We start from the raw sequence: 22,257 nt of genomic DNA, 5'->3' as shown, positions 1-22,257 counted from the left end.
TTCACAACTCAAAATATCATCAAATGTATATTTATACTGAAGGATCATATCTAAACATATTCTTATGCCTTCCACTTCTTACTTTGAGAAGAAGTTACACTCCCATCTAATCAAACTGATCCCTCATTAATGTAACACTTTGGAAGGTTTAACCGACTCAAGTTTCACCCCGATCCGACCAGTAACATAAGGAGTAACATATGACGTCGTAGAGCCTGGATCAATCAATACATATACTTCCTAAGAGAATACTGATAATATACTTGTAACAACATCAGGGGGAAGACTCAAGATCCTATCGCCTAGCTAGTACATAGGTATGATGCTGAGGGCCACTCGAACTGGACGCTCCTCCTCGACCTCTGCCACGGCCTGCTGGTGTCTGTGAGCTTTGCCCTGGAGGGCGTACAAATGACGGAAAACCAGTTGTTGATCCTGTGGGCTGGACCCTACCTCTACCATGTCGAAATGGGCACTTACGCATAAAATGGCCTGGCAGGCTGCAGGCATAGCAAACATTTAAACCCAATCAGCATGGTCCCCAATGTAGTTTACCACACTGAGTACATCGTGGTATAGGTGGTCTCGTCTGACTAGAACCAATCCTAATCTGAGAACTGGAAACTTTGGAACTCTGAGCTGGCCCAGAATAAGTGAGTCTATCAAACCTGGGTCCAGGAAAATGTAGAGGCGCACTAGTTGTTGAACGAACTGAGTGCCTAGAGAACTGCTGCCTTGGGGCACCTCTGAACTCACGGTCAAACCTTGAAGACCTGAGCCTCTTCCTCCGACCCCTATCACCATGGCCCGCACCTTGCCGCTGGGCCTGAGCGGCTACTAACTAGGTCAGCAAAAGGATTACTTTTCTCATCTCCTGGCCCGTAGCATCTGGTAAAGGAACTAGGGGTATTGGAGCTGGAGCTGAGGCCCCTTCATGCTCCTCTGAAATGGGTGAAGTAGGAGAGGTTCAAGATGGAACCTCATTATGGGACTCTCCCTCTTCTATCTCTTTTGGTGGCTTCCATTCAGTCTACCTTCCGGACACCATCTTGCCCTTCTGGGCCACTGTAGCTTTCCTCCTCACACGCATCACTGAAATCATACCACACAATTAGGAAAAAGTGATCCTAATAACATAGCTCTATCGCACGATCTAAGATGTGAAAGAAAGGTCAATCATTCCTAAATGCCCCGCAGCCTCCTGTTTATAAGTGCGGCGCGCTTTACACCCATAAAGAAGACTCTACTGGACACGGCTCATAGACATACCCTAGGAGGAACTACTCTGATACCACTTTTGTCACGACCCAACTAGAGGGCCATGACGGGTACCCGGAGCTAACCCACCAAGCACCTTCGAACATACATCTCATAATCCTTTCTAGGTGGACCACAAAGATAGCTCATGGGTATCATAATCTGTAAGGGCATATATCACAAGATAATGACACCTCTCTACATAATCATCAACAACTATGCCCACCGCCACAAGCCAACAAGGCCGTCAAAATATTATACAACAATATGAACTGATAAGGTTATGGAACATCTAACTACATGTATCTGTCTATGAGCCTATATACAAAATACAGGAATTCACAAGGATGAGCAGGACTTCGCCATGCAAAAGTATATACACAAAAGAGTAATACCAACAAATTGCAGCTCCGAAGCAAATGGAGCGCTTCTGGGACTCCGCTGATGAAGCTCCTAGGGGTCTGGTCCATCTCTTTGGCTACCTGCGGGCATGAATGCAGCGGCCACAAGAAAGAGCGTCAGTACGAATAATGTACTAAGTAAGTAAGGCATGAGTAACAACATAATAAGAGATATGGGACTTAACATGAAATAAAGAGATAACTTGTACATCTGTTTTCCTTGTAAGGCGGATATCATGCATGCTTATCTTTTTAAGGAAAATATTTTTCATAGAAAATATTTTTCATGCATATTGAACATAATATCATCATTAGCCCACATCCGAGGCTCCCGCGTCTGGGGTAACCATCGCACACTGCCCACTAGTGGTGCTACCCAGCCACATAGGCATGGTGTTATTATCATTATCCATAAGCCGCCCACTGTAGTGGTGCTACCCGGCCATATAGGCACGGTGTTATTATCATTATCCATAGCCACCCACTGTAGTGTTGCTGCTCGGCCATATAGGTGTCACGACCCGACTAGGGCCAAGACGGGTACCCGGGGCTGACCACCGAGCACCACTCATTCTATTACTCATCCTGCGTTCATTCATATTTCTTATGCTCATAATCACAGAAAACTATTTTCATTTGAAACATATTCACTTTATATATACACAAGCCCTTATCAAAATAATATATATATACAATGATATATATATATAGACCATACTACCCACACATACGTATCTACGATCCTCTACTAGAGTACTAGACATACAGACAGGACGGGACCCCGTCATGCCCAAAACACACACACACACACACACACACACACATATATATATATACACAATAGAATAATCAGTGGCACCTCTGGGACAATGGAGTGCTCTCAAATCAGCTAATAGCTCCTACGAGTCTGGATCACCTCCCTGTCTACCTGTGGGCATGAACACAGCGTCCAAAGAAAACGGACGTCAGTACGAACATTGTACTGAGTATGTAAGGCATAAATGGAATGAACATAATAGAGAAATCATAAGTCATAGGATGAAGATATAACCTGCGTACGTTTAAGTGGATATATTCTATGCATATATCATACATAAGCATATCATATGAGTTACCATAGCATATACATCATCATATCACACATACATCATCATCGTTAACCCGCGTCCGGGTAACCATGATATGCCGCCCACTAGTGGTGATCATGTCCGGCCTTCTAGGCGCGGTGGAATCATAAGCAGCCCGCCTTAGCGGTGACATGTCCGGCCATTTGGGCATGGTGGAATCACAAGCAGCCCGCCTTCGCGGTGACATGTCCGGCCATTTAGGCGCGGTGGAATTATATCATCATACATATCATAGACTTATCATTATTATTCATCTTATAGGCATATCATTAATTAGCATCATTATACATTTATCATCAAAACATACATTAGAACTTGAAGGCAACTATAGCTATGTCGGGGTGACATAAGGTCGTAACCCCCGATTACGTTATGGAGTGATCATAATCGTTATATCTCACCTTGGAGGGACTAACGTTTTAAGGTGAGTGCACATAAGGAAAACATCAATGGATCATAGTTAACATCAATAGCTTTGTAGGAACATCATATCATGAACTCTAGAATCTTTAGACTTAAGCTCATCATCATCATTATCGTATTCGTAATGTATCTCTTATCTCATATGGCTATTCATGAACATAGACTCTTAGTTTTTCCGGAATATAGGAAATTCTTGAAGAAGGAGGAAAATCATGCCATAAGATTCATGCCTTAGAAAGAAGGGACTAGCCTTACATACCTTTTTCGTTTAACTATTCTATTGCTTGCTCGTTCTCCTTCAATGCCCACGTTTCTACCTTCAAGAGAATTCGTATTAACATTAGCTACACAATTATAAGAACGTGCTTACTAAAGCTAGAGAAAATTGGGCAGCATTTTCTTTGTTTATACAACTTCCTCCATATTCCATATCAACTCCCAAACATCCATAACAACAATCACAATATCATAAACAACAATCATCATTCATTTACATTATCCACATTTCACAATTTCACTTCAATTCCTCCATAATCATGATCATAGTTCACTATTACGTTCTCTTCACATATAATACTTATCTCATGTTCTAAATGTCATTCATAACATACTTACAATCACAACATATCAATAATCATGATTCAATCCAAGCTATTTACTCAACAATGACACTATTCCCACATTTATGACCCATTTCCTATATTCTTCTACAATCCAAGTGTTTCAACTTTTCAATACCTTAAACAACATGAAAATACCATAAAACTTACCTTAGATAGTGTAGGAATAAGCCTTGAGTGGAAATACTCTTCTTGCACCAAAACCCTAGTTCACTTCTCTTGGAATTTCTTGGCTTGGATGAACTTTGATGTGTTTCATACACTTGGTTTTGTTGGTTTGATGAAGTTGATCATCAATTTCCTTTGGGTTCTTGTGGATGAAGAGTGGAGAGAGTTCTAGAGGTTCTTGAGAGAGATGAAGAAAATGAAATGAAATTAAATGAAGAGGGTCACTTATATAATTTAAAATTACTCAGCCCGTCGGGATTCCACGGACCAACATACGGTCCGTATAAATTATCTTGACCGTATGTCTGGTCGTAGATCTGGTTCACCACTAAGAAGATGTGCCATATCTGCTGGGTGTTATACGGACCCTTATACGGCCGTATAATATTATACGGACCGTATAAGTTGGGCCGTATAATGCCCCTTCCGAAATCATTCTCGTCTCGTTTGATCTCCAATCCTTATGGAACCTTCTTGACACTTGTTTAACACTTCATTAATAATCTAAGGGATGTTATGACTCTTCTCCAAAACATCATTAAGTCATCATTAATTCGATACTCGTAAATCTTGCCCGACACACAACATATACCTTACTTTCCTTAACAACTTTCTTCCCTTACCTTAAATGTCTTTGAAATCTCGATTAGGGTCATCAAATGCTATTTCTTACTTATCAAAACATCGTATACGTCGTGCCCTTCGTTAGTCTATTCACTGTACGTTAACGAAAATTTTTTCGAGGTGTAACATTCTTTTCCCCTTTTGGAACATTCGTCCTCGAATGTTAAGTCATCGGGGATTCTATAAAAATTTCGCCAGAGTTTCCCCTGTAATATGGCACTACCATCCTGTCACAACAACCCATAATAACATTGCCTCACAGGGCCACAACACAATAGCAATATAAGTTGGCCACACACGACCCATATGCATAAAAAGAAAACATACATACCTCATAATCTCGATGTCTCATCATGGATCTCTTCCGGGGGCTGAAATAAGTGCGGATATGTGGATTTCATCTTCTCTTCCGCCTCCCAAGTCATTTCTTCTCGGTTGTTATTTCGCCATAAGACTTTAACTGAAGCCACTTCCTTATTTCGAAGTCTCCGTACTTGCCTGTCTAATATGGCAATGGGCACTTCTTCATAAACTAGCTTTTCTGTCACTTGAACATCATCTATTGGAACAATCTTCGTAGGATCTCCAACACACTTGCGGAGCATTGAGACATGGAAAACTGGATGGACCGATTCAAGTTCTAAAGGCAAGTCCAATTCATAAGCTACTTGACCCACCTTGCGGATAATCTTATAGGGTCCAATGTATCGAGGACTTAACTTTCCTTTCTTACCAAATCTCATCACACCTTTCATTGGCGACACCTTCAAAAATACCCAATCATCAACTTGAAATTCTAAGTCTCGCCGGCGGTTGTCCGCATAAGATTTTTGGCGACTTTGGCTGTCAACAATCGATCTCGGATCACCTTGACTTTTTCTACTGCTTGTTGAATCAACTCAGGGCCTATTAGTTGTACTTCTCCTATTTCAAACCATCCAATTGGAGACCTGCACTTCCTTCCATATAAAGCTTCATACGGAGCCATTTGAATATGGAATGGTAGCTATTATTATATGCAAACTCAATAAGGGGTAAGTGGTCATCCCAACTACCACCAAAATCTAGAACACATGCTCTTAGCATATCCTCCAAGGTCTGAATGGTACGTTCGGCTTGTCCATCGGTTTGCGGATGAAATGCCGTGCTGAGCTTTACTTGAGTACCTAAACCTTCTTGGAAGGATTTCCAGAACTTAGCTGTAAATTGTGCTCCTCTATATGTGATAATGGATATCGGAACACCATGAAGCCTCACAATCTCCTTGAGATACAACCTTGCATAGTCTTCTGCTGGGTATGTGGTCCTGACAGGAAGAAAATGAAAGCTTTGTTTCGTGAGTCTATCCACGATCACCCATATGGAATCATACTTGCCTCGGGAACGAGGTAATCCCACAATAAAATCCATATTGATCACTTCCCATTTCCAAGTAGGAATTTCCATTGCTTGCAATAATCCTCCTGGCTTTTGATGTTCGATTTTCACTTGTTGGCAATTTGGACATTGAGCTACAAATTCTGCTATGTCTTTCTTCATGCCATCCCACCAATATATCAACTTGAGATCATGATACATCTTTGTCGTTCCTGGATGAATAGAATACCGAGAATAATGAGCTTCTTCTAGAATTCGACGACGCAATTTTGCAACATTCGGAACACATAGCCTGCCTCGGTATCTAAGAATTCCATCCATAGAAGTTTCAAATGGAGACTTCTCTTTTTCATGAAATGTGTCTCTATAATGGCTCAACTGAGGATCTTCATATTGCCGCTCTTTTACTTCCATGTTCAAGGACGAAACTGTGGGATTATTAACACTAACTCCTGCACCACCTGAATCAATTAGACGTACTCCAAGATTAGCTAGTTGGTGGAGCTCATGAATCAATTCTTTCTTCTCCGAAGGAACTTCACATAGGCTGCCCATTGATCGGCGGCTAAGCGCATCGCTACTACATTTGCCTTTCTGGGGTGGTATAAAATATTCACATCATAATCTTTCAATAATTCTAACCACCGCCTTTGCCGCATTCAACTCCTTCTATTTGAAAATGTATTGAAGACTCTTGTGATCTGTATAGATATCAACATGCACACCATACAAGTAATGTCTCCACATCTTTAATGCATGAATAACTGCAGCCAATTCGAGATCATGAGTTGGGTAGTTCTTTTCATGTTTCCGCAGCTGTCTCGAAGCATAAGCAATGACTTTACCGTGCTGCATCAATACACACCCCAACCCAACACCGGAAGCATCACAATATACAACATAACCATTTGGCCCTTCTGGAAGTGTTACGATTGAGGCTGAGGTCAACCTATCCTTCAACTCTTGGAAGCTACGCTCACAAGCATCATTCCACTGAAATTTGGCTGACTTTTGGGTTAGCTTCGTCAATGGGGCTGAAATAGATGAAAATCCCTCTACGAACCTTCTATAATAACCTGCCAATCCCAGAAAACTACGGACTTCTATAGGCGTCGTAGGCCTTGGCCAAGTCTTCACAGCTTCAATTTTCTGAGTATCAACTCTAATGCCATCATCTGAAATAACATGACCCAAAAATGTCACAGAATTCAACCAAAACTCACACTTTGAAAATTTTGCATACAATTCTCGAGTTCGAAGAATTCCAAGAACAATACGTAAATGGTCTGCATGTTCTGATTCTGTGCGAGAGTACACCAGAATATCATCAATGAATACTATTACGAATAGATCCAAGAGAGGCTTGAATACATTATTCATCAGATTCATGAATACTGCCGGAGCATTTGTTAACCCAAATGACATCACCGAATTCATAATGGCCATATCTCGTTCGAAAAGTTTGTTTTGGGAATATCTTCTTCTCTAACTCTCACTTGATGATAACCCGACCTCAAGTCTATTTTGGAAAACCACTTGGCACCTTGTAATTGATCAAACAAATCATCAATCCTTGGAAGAGGATATTTGTTCTTTATCGTCACCTTATTCAACTGCCTATAATCAATGCACATTCGTAGGGAGCCATCTTTCTTTCTTACAAATAGGACAGGTGCTCCCCACGGTGATGAACTGGGTCTAATAAACCCCTTCTCGAGCAAATCTTTCAACTGTGCCTTTAGCTCTTTCAATTCTGCCGGAGCCATTCGGTAAGGAGGAATAGAAATAGGCTTGGTATCCGGCAACACATCAATAGCGAAATCAATTTCTCTTTCCGGAGGAAGGCCTGGAAGTTCATCTGGAAATACATCCGAAAATTCATTCACTAACGGAACGGATTGGAAAGTTGGCGACTTTGCTTCGGTGTCATGAACTCGGACTAAGTGATAAATATAGCCCTTAGCTATCATCTTTCTTGCCTTAAGGTAGGAAATAATCGTACCTCTTGGAGATCTTTGTATTACCCTTCCATTCAAGCACGGGCTCTCCCGAAAATTGAAATCGAACTACTTTCATTCGGCAATCAACATTAGCATAACATGAGGCCAACCAATCCATACCCATAATCACATCGAAATCTAACATTTCCAGCTCAACTAAATCGGCTTTAGTTTGGCGGTCACATATCACAATTACACAATTTTTGTACACTTGTCTAGCTATCACGGGATCACCAACCGGAGTAGATACCTCAAAAGGTTTAATTGGCTCGGGTTTCACCCCAATACGATCAGCAACATATGGAGTAATATAAGATAAGGTAGAACCCGGATCTATCAATGCATACACATCATGGGAAAATACGGATAATGTACCTGTAACCACATCTGGGGAGGACTCGAGATCTTGTCGTCCGGCTAAAGCATACATACGGGGCGAGTGGCACACAAGTAGATGCTCCCCCTCGGCCTCTACCTCGGCTGCTAGAATGCGGGAGTACGCCCTACCGGGCGCACTTTGAAGAAGAACCGGTACGGCGATCTGTGGGGCTGAACCCCACCTCTACCATACCTCGAGGGACAATCACGCATCAAGTGTCCCGGTCGTCCACAAATATAGCAAGCATACGTGCCCACGGCGACATGGCCCCGAGTGTAATTTTCTACGCATTTGGCTACATCGGGGAAACCGGGGTCTCCTCGGACTATAATCACCCCCAACCGGGAACCCGAAACTCTCGAACTCTGACCTCGTCCTGAAGGAATGGAGCGATCAAATCTCCTACCCGTAAATCGTGGAGGTGCACTAGTCACCGACCGGCTAAGTGTCTAGAATATGACCCTTGATCCCCCTCTATAATCACTACTGCCCCCATAGATCTGGCCCTCTTGCTTTGCCCTCTATCAATATCACGATCACCCCTTTGCGGATGTTGTTGTCCTTCTAAATTCTAGGCATGGGCTTGAATGCGGGAAATATCCATCCCATCTTGCAACGAAGCCGTCAAACAATCCTTGAACAAATGTGGCCCTAAGCCACTCACAAATCTATGCACCCGATCTCCCATGTCGGCCACCATAGTCGGAGCATACCTAGCCAAAGAATTAAATTGAAGGCTATACTCCCGGCACTCATATTTCCTTGCTTTAGATTTAAGAACCTATCCGCTCTAGCTCGGCGGACCTCGGGTGGCAAATAGTGGCGGATGAAGGCATCTACGAATTCTTGCCAAACGGGAGGAGGCGCATTCTCTTTTCTTGATACTATCCAATTATTATACCATAAGACCGCCACATCCCGGAGTCTATACGATGCCAACTCCACGGATTCAGTTTCGGAGGCATGAATAATCTTTAATGTCCTCAACATTTCATCAATAAAGCCTTGCGGATCTTCATCCGGCTTTGACCCAAAAACTCCGGAGGATTCAAACTCATAAATCACGGGCTGCGTACTAGGACCGATCACTTGGGCCCGCGTTCTGCCGCGTGCCAGGCGGCAACTAACTGCGTCAATAGATGAATAGCTTCGGTCACTTGTTGACCCGAAGTAGCCGGTGGAGGAACTGGAGGCATAGGAGCTGGAGCTGAAGCCCCTTCTTGTTCTTCTATAATAGGCGGGGTGGAAGAAGCATTAGATGGAGCCTCGTTATGTGATTCACCCTCTTCTACATTCATTGGCGGCTCTCTTTCTACCCTCCTTTTCATCGTAGTCTTGCCCTTCTGGGCGGCTTTAGCTTTTCCTTTGGCGGCATTTCTGAAATCATAGCACACTATTAGGGAGGAGAAAATCTTATAACACAGCTCTATCGCACGATCTCTTAAGATGAAAGATGGTCATTTTTCCTAAATGCCCTGTAGCCTCCTTTTATTAGCGTGGCGCGCAACACACCATAAACAAGACTCTACTAGACACGGCTCGTAGACACTTCCTAGGACTGAACTGCTCTGATACCACTTTTGTCACGACCCGACTAGGGCCATGACGGGTACCCGGGGCTAACCACCGAGCACCACTCATTCTATTACTCATCTGCTTTCATTCATATTTCTTATGCTCATAATCATAGAAAAACTATTTTCATTTGAAACATATTCACTTTATATATACATAAGCCCTTGATAAAAATATATATATATATATATATATATATATATATATATATATATATATATATATATATATATATATATATACGTGAGAAATTGTGAGACCATACTACCCACACATACGTATCTACGAGCCTCTACTAGAGTACTAGACATATAGACGGGACAGGACCCCGTCATGCCCAAAATATATATATATATATATATATATATATATATATATATATATATACAAAAGAATAATCAATGGCACCTCGGGGACAATGGAGTGCTCTCAAGTCAGCTAATAGCTCCTACGAGTCTGGATCACCTCCTTGTCTACCTGTGGGCATGAACACGGCGTCCAAAGAAAACGGACGTCAGTATGAACATTGTGCGAGTATGTAAGGTAATGAAATGAACATAATAGAGAAATCATAAGTCATAGGACAAAGATATAACCTGTGTACTTTTAAGTGGATATATTTTATACATATATTATACATAAGCATATCATATGAGTAACCATAGCATATACAACATCATATCACACATACATAATCATTGTTAACCCGCGTCCGGGTAACCATCATATGCCGCCCACTAGTGGTGATCGTGTCCGGCCTTCTAGGCGCGGTCTCATAAGCGACCGCTTTAGCGGTGACATGTCCGGCCATTTGGGCATGGTGGAATCACAAGCAGCCCGCCTTCGCGGTGACATGTCCGGCCATTTAGGCGCGGTGGAATTATATCATCGTACATATCATAGACTTATCATCATTACTCATCTTATAGGCATATCATGACTTAGCATCATTATACACTTATCATCCAAAACATACATTAGAACTTGAAGGCAACTATAGCTATGTCGGGGTGAGATAAGGTCGTAACCCCCAATTACGTTATGGAGTGGTCATAGTCGTTATATCTCACCTTGGAGGGACTAACGTTTTAAGGTGAGTGCACATAAGGAAAACATCAATGGATCATAGTTAACATCATTAGCTTTGTAGGAACATCATATCATGAACTCTAGAATCTTTAGACTTAAGCTCATCATCATCATTATCGTATTCATAATGTATCTCTTATCTCATATGGCTATTCATGAACATAGACTCTTAGTTTTTCGGAATGTAGGAAATTCTTGAAGAAGGAGGAAAATCATGCCATAAGATTCATGCCTTAGAAAGAAAGGACTAGCCTCACATACCTTTTCCTTTAGCTATTCTATCACTTGCTCGTTCTCCTTCAATGCTCACGTCTTTACCTTCAAGAGAGTTCGTATTAACATTAGCTAAAAGATTACAAGAACGTGCTTACTAAAGCTAGAGAAAATTGGGAAACATTTCCTTTGTTTGTACAACTTTCCCCATATTCCATATCAACTTCCAAACATCCATAACAACAATCACAATATCATAAACAACAATTATCATTCATTTACATTATCCACATTTCACAATTTCACTTCAATTCCTCCATAATCATGATCATAGTTCACTATCACGTTCTCTCACATATAATGCTCATCCCATGTTCTAAATGTCATTCATAACATACTTACAATCACAACATATCAATAATCATGATTCAATCCAAGCTTTTACTCAACAATGACACTATTCCCATTTATGACCCATTTCCTATATTCTTCTACAATCCAAGTGTTTCAACTTTTCAATACCTCAAACAACATGAAAATACCATAAAACTTACCTTAGATAGTGTAGGAATAAGCCTTGAGTGGAAATACTCTTCTTGCACCAAAACCCTAGTTCACTTCTCTTGGAATTTCTTGGCTTGGATGAACTTTAATGTGTTTCATACACTTGGTTCACTTGAATTCTTGATATTGATCTTTGATTTCCTTTGTTTTCTTATAGATGAAGTATGTGGAACCTTCTAGAGGTCTTGAGAGAGATGAAGGAGTGTGCGAAAAATGAAATTAATGAAGTTGAATCACATGTATATAATTGAACTTACTCAGCCCGTCGGGGCTTCCACAGACACTTATACGGTCCGTGGAACATTGCATGGCCCGTATAACTGGTCGTGGTTCACCACTAAGCAGTCATCATCTCTGCTGGGTGTTATACGGACCCTTATACGGACCGTATAATGTTATACGGACCATATAAGTCGGTCGTATAACTCCTTCTCCCTGAAATGATCTCCGTCGTTCGTTTGATCTCCAATCCTTATGGAACCTTCTTGACACTTGTTTAACACTTCATTAACAATCTAAGGGACGTTATCATTAGACTCTTCTCCAAAAACATCATTAACAACTCATCATTAATTCGATACTCAAAACATCGTAAATCTTGCCCGACACACAACATATACCTTACTTTCCTAATTAACAACTTTCTTCCCTTACATCATTAATATGTCTTTGAAATCTCGAATGTTTCTTACTTATCAAAACATCGTATATGTCACCCTTTAGATCAAAAATTTTCAAGAACTTTGAGAAAATACATACATATACATTAAGCATGATAATTAAAAGCTGCTCTAACTCAAGAATCAAGGATGTTATGGAAAATATGTATGGGTGCATAAGAAAATTTATGGAAATGGGGTCAATCATTATCATCATTATCATGTTAGAAAACATCTATCTTTAGTATCACAAGAACTTTGAAAATCATGATCTTCTAACTTTTGAGAATAAGGATGTTATGGAAAATATGTATGGGTGCGTAGAAGGAATCATGCCTTAACATAACATACCTTTTCGATTGTCTTAACTTTAACTACTTAATGCTTGTCGTCCTAAGATCATAAATCTACATTCAAGAGAATTCATACTATTGTTAGGCTTATCGTCATATGCTTGTTGTAAGACTTCAAATTAAATCCTCTTAGAATCTGCCGGAATTCAGGCAGCATCTCCCCTATTTATATCCCTAGCCCAAAATCAAAATACCGACAAAACAACAACAAGAGCAACACCAATATCAACAACATCATCATCAACATCAACATGCTCAATAAAACATCCCACAGAATGTTTCCCTAATTTCTCAACCAATCACTAGACTTTACGAAGCTTTAACAACTAAATTTCCATGATACACTTCATAATATCCATAGTAAAGAATATCCTTACCTTAATCAAGGTTTGTAGAGCTTGAAATCTTATTTATCTTCGGTGGCCTCCTTTGATTCATCGAGATTCGTTGTTTAGAAAAAGAACTACAAGACCTTATACGCTTCCCGAGCCTAAATCCCGGGGTTTCACTTGATTTGGGCTAAAATTTTATGGAAGAAGTTAGGAGAATGTTCTAGGGGGTTAGGGAAAGTTTGGGGAGGTGGTTGAATGCAAATAAGGAGCAAATCCCCATTTTATATAGTTCTAGGGTCGGTTTGCACCAACCCAAAACTTTTCGCGCAACTGTAGCGAGCGCGTCGAGCACTGTAGCTGCGCGTTTCTGCTCTGCCAAACTAATTTGTAACATCCGTATTTCTCTACTCCGAAGTCGTATCGATGAGCGATTTGTTGTGTTGGAAACTGGACTTCATGAACTTCAATTTAAGCTTTTGCTTTACTTCAAAACTCCTCATATACTGAAAGATATTCTTTCTCCAAGTTAGCTCATACTTTGTTGTTCAAAATAACGCTCATCTTTTTCCAAAGTCATACTAACTCAACTCCTTCCACTTAATTCCTTATAGGACCTTCCAGAATTCCTCATATGCATCCTTTACTAATAAAATGTACTTAATAATTCTTCATCCCTTATACTCCAAAGTTGTTTTACTTAGCCACAGTTCAACATACTTTTACTAATAAAATGTACTTAATAATTCTTCATCCCTTATACTCCAAAGTTGTTTTACTTAGCCACAGTTCAACATACTTTCGCTCAAATTTGATAAGTGGTTCTCCGCAAGTACGGGGTGTAACACTTTCACCGGGGGCACTGGATTTCCTGCTAGCAAGTCCTGACAGATAGATAGACAGGCCTCCACAGTAGACGGCACCAGGTATCTACGTGATTGGTAAGATCCACCTCATTCAGAGTTATCAAGTCCATAGTGGGAGTCATTTTGTGTGTATATAGACTTGATGGGTAGGTTAGGGCTCTGTCCTGACCACAACACAGTTTGTTCTTCTTAGAGGGTTATAGAGGTGTTCGGTAATTTTAGTATATCAGCATGGTGCCTTGTCGGCCCTTGTATATGTTATTTTGGGTTGTTATTTATAGACATCCATGGTGGATTTATCGGCCGCATAAGTGCGTCTGTATGTATATATATGTATATACATATTGGGTGGCTATTCTGAGGCCCTATCAGATCATGTGTGTATCAAATGTGCAAGTTTTATGTTACGAGCCCTAAGGTGTGAATATCTCACGCACCCATGCAGTTTGAAGGCTACGAGAGCATCAGAAGGTAAAAGTATGAGTTTTAGAAAGTAAAAGTGGTAAGGTGAAGAAGGTACGAGGTACCTAAGTAGATAAGATTGTAACGTAGTCAGAGTTCAAACCGAGGAACATAAGCGTCATGATTCCACTTTCAACAGTGATGGAAGTACATTAAGTAGCACCCACCCCAGCTTATGACTTAAAAGTATCAACAGATATAGCCTTGGGATGGAATGAACTTTCAGGATCTAGTGAGGGTTAGAGCAATCCATGGTTGACAGATTGTTAGAACAAGATGACGTTACTGAATGGTATTGTGATATGACGATAGTCCCTCTTTATGCGGCACATAGGTGGTGTACCCTGGAATAGTGTTGTTAGATATGACTTCTTTAGTGTTTAGAAGATAATTTTTTTAAGGGAACCACCTAGTTCCAAAATCAGAATTTGGATGGTATTTTATTAATATGAAGAAAAATACACGAAGAGGAGGACATAAACCTTTCCCCTGTGCAATATGAAACTGGACACTCTTAGTTTTGATGCATAATGGCCAAGTCCTTATTTATAAATCCTAACATGAACTAAATGATGCATGAACTAAGGGGGGAAGAAATCTTCCAATACAGAAGAATGGGGTATCTATGTGATGCATGCTTCCTATGTACAGAAATCATCAACCACCTATCTTTAGTTGGTGTTTGATGACTTCTGTATTACATGCTTTTCTAATGCACCTAACAGTCTAATAGAAAATCAAGGGTGATCAATTTGATATTGGTTATTGTTCTTAATTCTGCTTCTGATAGTTGGGAGGCCCCATCTATCCAGATTTAGTATACCTTTCACAGATCTAGGCAATTCATTGAATTCCCTGTAAGAAGATATATCACTATGAGTGTGGCTGACCTATGCAAGCTTGTCAGCTACCTGGTTAGGTTCTCCAAGCAGTGTTTAATTTGGAACAGGTTCTGGTTCAGCATGCTTTGCATCCAAGTCACTATTTGAGATATGCTCCATGGTGGTTTCATTTTACCTTGAATGGCTTGGACTAATGGCAAGGAATCACCTTCTAATATGATGTTCTCCCTTCTCATGTTTAAACACCATTCGACACCATGTTGTAATGCCTTTGCCTCAGCTCAATTGCCGGATAACCAAGTTAATGTTATAAACATGAATTGCTTTGCCTTTATGATTTTTGATGACACCACCTCCCCCACAATCATCCCCTATGCAACTTCCATCACTATTAATCTTGATGAAACTAGGTGTAGGAGGGTACTATTTGATAGTCTTAATAGTCAATTTAGAGTAGTTGTTATTTAGTTTGTTGCAGAAAACATACCAGGCAATTTTTGGTTTCAGCAGAGGAAATTGGATGTTGGTGATTTGAAAAATATGTGATGTGATGTTTTTAATTGACATAGCACTATTGAACTTGATGAAGTTGAACCTGATATTGCATCTAACTTTCTATATCTCCAAACAAATCACCCAAGGAAGAATTTCTTTGACAAGCATTGAGACAGGATTTTTGGTCTTTAATCTCCAACAGTGAACCATCATCTGTCTAAGAGGAATGTTTTGAACTTTGATATGCATAGCTCCTGAGCTAAGGCACTTTTTCCAAATAAATGTTCAATTGTTTCTATCTTGTGGACAGTGCAGCAGCAGCAAATGGAAGGCCAATGAATTTTGAACCTTCCAATGTTGTTATTTGTAGATGATATTTTTGATGACTCTCCAGAGATGGAAGTTGACTTTCAAAGAGCAATTCTTGTGCCATGTTCTCTTATCATGCCAGTCCCCATCTGCTTTTTTCCTCAACAGAGTCCAAGCTGATAAAACTATAAATTTGCCATCAAGGTTAAGGGTCCAAACTGGTTTATCAGCCTTATTTGTGGTGAAGTGAATTGTAATGTGATGAACAGTTGCCCTTATTGCCAAAAGAACCCTATATCCTGCTCTACTCCAATTCCATATACAATTCACATATACCTCATTTAAGTTGCATTTGATTGGAATATAGTCTTTGGGAAGCAATTTGTACAGTGCACCCTCTCCATTCCAGTTGTCATACCAGAAAGACAAGTTGCCTTGTCCTACTTGCCATATTATGTTGTCCTCTATGGGTTGTTTAATGCTGCAAATTGCCCTCCATATTTGTGATTGAGCACCAACAACTGTTCTGATGACAGCATTAGTTCTTGAGCAATATTTGGCTAATATATACTTTTTACATAGTGACTCTTTTGTTCTCAAATTCCACCACTGTTTTGCTATGAATGCTTTTCTCACATCTTTTAGGCATCTGAATCCAACACCCCCTTCTTCATAAGGCACACATATCTTTACCCACTTGCACCAACGGTATTTTCTCCTGGATTCATTTCCACTCCATAGAAATCTAGCAATAGCCCCTTTCAGTTGCTCAAAAGTCCCTTTTGGTGGCTTCATTGCTGCTAGCAGATGCACTAGCATGGCTAGCAATGTATGCTTTATTAAAATAATCTTGCTACCCATAGAGAGAAACATGAAATTCCATGTATGGATCCTTTTTGTGATTGAATGAACCATTTCTGAAAAGCAAACTATTTTCATTCTACTAACAAACATAGGGCAACCCAGGCATTTGATAGGTTACTCTTTCCTCTGCATTCCGGTCAAGTGAGCTACTCTATATTTTAGCTCTATATTAGCTTTAGGTGCAACAGCAACACAACTTTTATACTTGTTAATCAGCTGACCTGAAACATCTTTATAAACAGTTAGTAACTTCAAGATTTTCCTTATGTCAGAAGGTTTACCTGAGGTGAACAATATTACATCATATGCGAAAGCAAGATGTGTGATATTAGGACCCCTTAGGGGTCCATGATATCCTGAATAATGCTCATCATTGGCTAGATTGTTAAGAAGCCTAGATAGTAAATCAGCACATCTATCTATATCTATACTATATTAAAAGCATGAACTCCCTAACTTAAAAGTTAAATTACTAAAATACCCTCCTTATTATTTGCTAAATAACCTATTTACTTAAAATTTAAAAACAAAAAACCTATAAATAGGGACAAATGCTGCAGACGCCTACTTTTGGCTGCCAAGCAATCAAGCAACGCTTCGAGCCTCTTGGTTAAGATCACAACTGCCAACTACAAGTTCAAAATTCAATTCTATACGCACTTGATTTATTGACATAGATATCGCTAATTTGGACGTGTAAACTTGTGCACAGACAAGTTTCAACGTTCTATTTAATATATGTAGCCTATATCTCATTGAAGGATATAGCAAGCTTGCATCGGTTATGGATTAGACCTAACTATATTGCTGTTTCGTGTTTTTGGTATAGAACTACCACAAGCTTGGGATTGTAAGCATGATTCCATAAAAATTCCTTTGCTATTTTACTGATATGATTTTGGTTTTAAGGAATACAAGAATCACTACAAAAAAAAATGCTTAAATTGCGGCGATTTAATAGCGGGGGTCATCTACAACCCCCGCAAATTTCATTAAATAGCGGGGGTTTACATGTCCGGCACAAATAAAAGAAACTAGCGGGGGTTTGGAACCTCCACCATTTGGGAAAAAAATAGCGCGCAACTTTTCCCTCACTTTTTTTTTTTGGCTTGGCTCTTTTTTCTCTGAAACAAAAGTAAAAAAAGGTCCGCTTCTTTTCTCAAAACCCTCTGTGTCTCAAACCTCCCTCTCTCACTACTTTTTATTCCACAGGAATTGAATGGCATCAAATTTCTTCTATCTAATTCTTTAGGAGACAGATCTAAAAGTATTATATGTTAGGATCTTGAATCTTCCTAGTTGTGTAGGATATGGTAATTTAAGAATCCAGAAGGCATTGCTCTATCAGTGATTGAGGTGGAATACATGTGTTGAAGCTTCTTTTTAGACTACAATAGCTTTACTGCTCTGGTGAGGCTCACCTACTTGTGTCGAATACTCCTCTTTCCTCGTTTCTTCTTATAAAAATTTGACAAGTGAAGGTTTAAAAGTGTGCTGATTAAATAGAAGTTTTAAAGTGCAGAATTAAGTTGTGATTCATCATAAGCATAAGCTGGAGTTTTTGAATTTAAGGTTGTTGATCTCAAAGGTAATTTTTTGCTCAAAATTCTCAATATTCTCAACATTCTACAAACAAAAGGGCACGCAACTTTTAGCTCAAATTTCTCAAAATTGATTTTTTTGTGTGAATTTTTCTAATGTGTCCCTCCTTCTTTTCCACATAATTTGCAGATCTTTTCCTTGAAGAGCCCAGTTCTTTAGCAAGGAAAGAATTTCTTGCGAACCCAAACTCCTCTTCCTCAATCAACAGGTATCTCTTCAATTATTTCTACAAATGGGTCTTTCATCTTTCCCATTTTTGGGTTTTTGTAATCTGCAATTATTTTTACAAATGGGTCCCCTTGAACGTGTTTGATTATTTGTGTCAATGAGTTGAATTTTTATACTACAGTATTAGTGTGTTGGTTTTGAAATGTAAGTTTAATTATTTCAAGAAAAAAACCAGTTTTTCGGGTTATTTATGTTTGAATGAGTTAAAATTTTATTAGTGTGCTGATTTTGAAATGTAAGTTGTTTTTGCTTCATGTATGAATGACTTTTGGTAAATGGTTGTGGTTCGTCCTTCTTGATATCTTTTTCAGTATATATTTCTTGCTCTTTAGTGTAATTCAAAAAGTAAATTTAGTTTTTAAACTGCAATTAATCCATATGAAAATGCGATTAGTTAATGAATATGATGATGAAATTAGGGTTAATGAATATGATGATGAAATTAGTGACGATTAGGAAATAGGATGATGGTTTTGATAGAGTTGCTAAGAGGAGTGGGAGAAATAGAGAGGTTGAAAACTACAGTGGTGTGAAGAAACGTGACGCCGAGTGTGGCAAGGACTTCGCTGAGATTGAAGAAACGCGTGTCACCTTGAATGTGTTTGATTGTTTGTATCAATGAATGAAATCTCTAGTACAGGATTAGTGTGATGACTTTGCAATGTTAGTTGGTAATCTTGATAAAATGATTGAAAGTTCTACCGTAATAAGAAACAATCCAGATTTGCTTTTATGTTTGATGTTTTTACCATGTATTCAGCGGTTACATTCTGAAGCTTGGTGCACAATTATTATTAACAGCGGTTACACCATGTTTTTGCAATCATTTGTCGTATGAAATGTTAGTCACAAATTTGAGTTTGGCTCACAACGAGCATACACATCACCGCCATTTCGAAGCGGAGTTCATACAAAAGTTATAAGAAGCTGGAAGATACCATTTGGATAAAGATATATACATTAAATTAAATCGTCTCTTGCTTTCATCTAACAAAACTGAAAGCGGTTTGATGATGTTAGTCGTTTGTTGAAATAGTTTTAGTTGTAAGTCGAATATTGTGTTTAGCGGTTTGATGATGTTGGTTAGCATTTACACATTAGGAGAATAAAGATAGATTAAAATAGGTAGAATAATTGCAAGTATTTATTTAATTTGTTGATCTATCTAAAATCTGTCAGTACTTCGTAAAAATCTCAGTAATTTTTTCTTAAAGTGTTTGGTTATGTATGTTCTCTGTTAGAATTCATTATTTTTTCATTTTCTATTATGTTCACTTATGCTAATAGGCAACTCATTTTCTTTCTCATGAATTCTTATAGGTGATATTGTTGCACACTAATCTAATTTTTTAATGGATAAATCTTGATTGGAATGCCAAGGAACACACCAGAGTATGTGATTGGTTTGAATCAATTTCTGAATTTTGCATTTAACAATGCAGCTATAGGAGATAAAATAAAATGTCCATGTCCTAAATGTGGTTCTAGGAAGTGGCAGACCAGAAAAATAGTGTTTAATCATTTGATTGACAAGCCGTTCCCTAAAAACTATGTCACTTGGTTTATGCACGGGGAAATGAATGTATTGCACAATTCCAGAAATAGAGAGGTCACTCATGATGTACCACCCATTGAAAATCCTATAGAATTATTGATTAATGAAGCATTTGGGGGCTTAAGGTGTCACACCCCAATTTCCGATAGGGTGTGATGGGCACCCGACCCTTACCTAGGGCCGAGCGAACCCGCAGACTCTCATAATACTCATAGCCATACTGGGCCCACAAGGCATAGCATAAGCACAGAAATTTTTTTCGAAACGTACATGCCTTTCGTCTTTTCAAATCAAACAAAATCCGTAACCATGGCGAATCAGTAAACACACGAAATTCATAACACAATGCGCATCGATACATCGGTACATAGCCGTTTACAAACGGACATCTCATACACACGACATCTGTCACAAAGTGCCCTAACATAACTTCGGACACCATACAAAAGCACTCGACCCTGGCAAGACTCCTGAGGAAACGGAGCTCGCCAATCCAGCCGGAACATCTTCCTCGCCATCCGCGGGTACCGCGCGGCATGAAACGCAGCCCCCCCGAAGAAAGCGGGCCGCACTTTAATATGTACCGAGTATGAAGCAGAAATACGTAAAATGAAATAATGTGTACCAAACGCGAGCATAATAGTCCAAATACCAACGTACTTCCATCTGGCATCCAAGTCATACATACACAAATCATACACACATACCGCGGCCAGGAACCCAGCGGTAATATTCCATACATGCATTCACACATATACCGCGGCCAGGAACCCAACGGCTAATATCACCAATACATAAACAGCTACACATACACGCATACCGCGGTCAAGAATCCAGCGGTCATGTCACAGCTCGCGGTCAAGTATCCAGCGGACGATATCACACATACACATGCCGCGCGCATCCAATGGTTATGTTCGCTTGGCCAAGTATCCAAAGGACGATATCACACATACACATGCCGCGGCCAAGTATCCAGCTATGGTATAGGCATGGCCAAGTATCCAAATGGGACAATATCACACACATACCGCCTGGACCGCGAAAGAGGTAATAACACACACACGAACAGACCGTAAGTAGTCATACGTATATAATTTCTTTTATTACAAACTCAACAAAATAACCAAAGCACACCATTTCTTTAAAACCAAGACAATAGTTAAATTAGGTTTATCGGAATTAATATACAATAGTTACGATCTTCTGAAATCGTTCTTTTGATCAAATATAAGGATTATAATTCAATTGCGCTGAATGAATAGTATGCAAAATCAAACTCGGATTTCCGAGAGCGGAATTATCCCCGAGGTTCCGATCTTAGCCTAGTAGTAGGGCTAGGACATGCCAAAAAAAAGGAAAAAAGGCAAGCTTACATACCTTATTCACTTTTTACGCTCGTCCAAACTCAAATCCCGTTTCCTCCAAAATCTACAATTGGTCATAAGTACCAAAATGTCATTTATAAGCCTTAAGAAAGTTAAAGTAATGCTTGTCTATAGAAATTTCGACAAAGATCTCCCCCCCGTAAGTATACCATCCCCGAGAATCCAACTCGACTAGATCAACAACGACCAAACCAACAAACATTATAACAATATCAATATTCAATCCCAAATGCATTCTAACATTACCAATTCTTTTTTACAATTCCATGGCATCTCATTTATGTTCAATTCATAATTGTTCACATATTCAATACCAATTCGAAACCTTCCAAACAATAGTCAAGAATGTTTCAAATAATCCGCTCGACATTTCAAGTGGCCGAACCAACACACTACCTAAAATTATCCAAACTCAACAAGAATAATGACAACATATTTCTTTCTTTCAACTTCATAAATCACACCAACAATTCACATTTTAAAAACAT

General features: G+C 39.4%; 1 long non-coding RNA gene across 16 annotated transcripts in view; it reads left to right on the top strand.

The window, feature by feature from the left end:
* Positions 1 to 15,888, top strand: part of LOC132035939 (uncharacterized) — a 60,162-nt gene extending 44,274 nt beyond the window's left edge. For all 16 annotated transcript variants that reach the window (XR_009409486.1, XR_009409479.1, XR_009409488.1 and 13 more), the window contains one exon: positions 15,436 to 15,888. This is a non-coding gene — a long non-coding RNA (uncharacterized LOC132035939). The remainder of the gene's footprint in view (positions 1 to 15,435) is intronic.
* Positions 15,889 to 22,257: the final 6,369 nt, after the last annotated feature.

This window comes from Lycium ferocissimum, chromosome 11, assembly GCF_029784015.1.
Source record: "Lycium ferocissimum isolate CSIRO_LF1 chromosome 11, AGI_CSIRO_Lferr_CH_V1, whole genome shotgun sequence".
Classification (NCBI taxonomy): Eukaryota; Viridiplantae; Streptophyta; class Magnoliopsida; order Solanales; family Solanaceae; genus Lycium; species Lycium ferocissimum.
Note: the sequence above shows the minus strand (reverse complement) of the source record. Positions and strands in the feature narration are given on the sequence as shown.